Source organism: Acyrthosiphon pisum, chromosome A3 (genome assembly GCF_005508785.2).
Source record: "Acyrthosiphon pisum isolate AL4f chromosome A3, pea_aphid_22Mar2018_4r6ur, whole genome shotgun sequence".
NCBI lineage: Eukaryota > Metazoa > Arthropoda > Insecta > Hemiptera > Aphididae > Acyrthosiphon > Acyrthosiphon pisum.
The window spans coordinates 6,561,434-6,562,380 of NC_042496.1; positions in this window are offsets into that span (position 1 = coordinate 6,561,434).

Here is a 947-nt window from a genome sequence, read left to right on the forward strand (position 1 = left end):
TACCTAAATACGCCCCTGCTTAGAATACAAATGTAATGCCACATTGCCACACACAATGTGCTACCGCCTATCAAAGATTCGGATGAGACGCATATTTTATTTCCGAGCGCACAATACATAAATAAAATATAAAATACGTGTAATCGAATAATCCTATCGTCGTCGTGTTTCACCGCGCCGGATCGTAGAATAATAATAATAATCAATACATATAATAATATAGGTACCTACATGAAATAGACTTACATTTTAGTTTGATTTACCTACACCGGGCTACACGATTAATGCATGTTCTATGTCATAAGATACAATTCTAATTTATAACTGTTAATTTTTTTTCCAAAACCAATGTTATACCTAATGATTAATTCAATGTCATTTACGTGACTTTTATTTTATTTTAACAAAAATAAAAAAAATTATTACACGCAAGATGTTAAAATTCATACCTAGAATATAAAAATTATTCAAACAGACTTTCATTTAATTGATAAATAATACAAATTTATAAACTTGTTCCTACTTTAATATATAACATGTACCTATATATACTCGCATACTCCGTTACGTTCAGGTTATTTTCATAGGATATCTAAATATTTGTAGTTTATATCAAGATGAAGACGGATGAAGAAAGTTGTTACAGCTTTGTATTCAATAGGTTATAGGTATGTGCACTGTACAGCAGTGTTTCCAGTGCCGCAACAACCGGGGGTGCTAGGGGTGCGAAGAACCCCTTGGCCCCTCGTTAAATCATAAAAATGGGCCCCCGGGCCAGTGGCCGAACTATTTGGAACTTTTTTCTTTTAAGGTGTCACAAAGTGGTATCTTACTATCTTATTATTTAATCAAAAAATAGAAACTAATGAATACATTAGAATCATAATTATTATTATAATATAAAACAAAGCCCTAACTATATTTATAACAAAATATTAAAAATAATA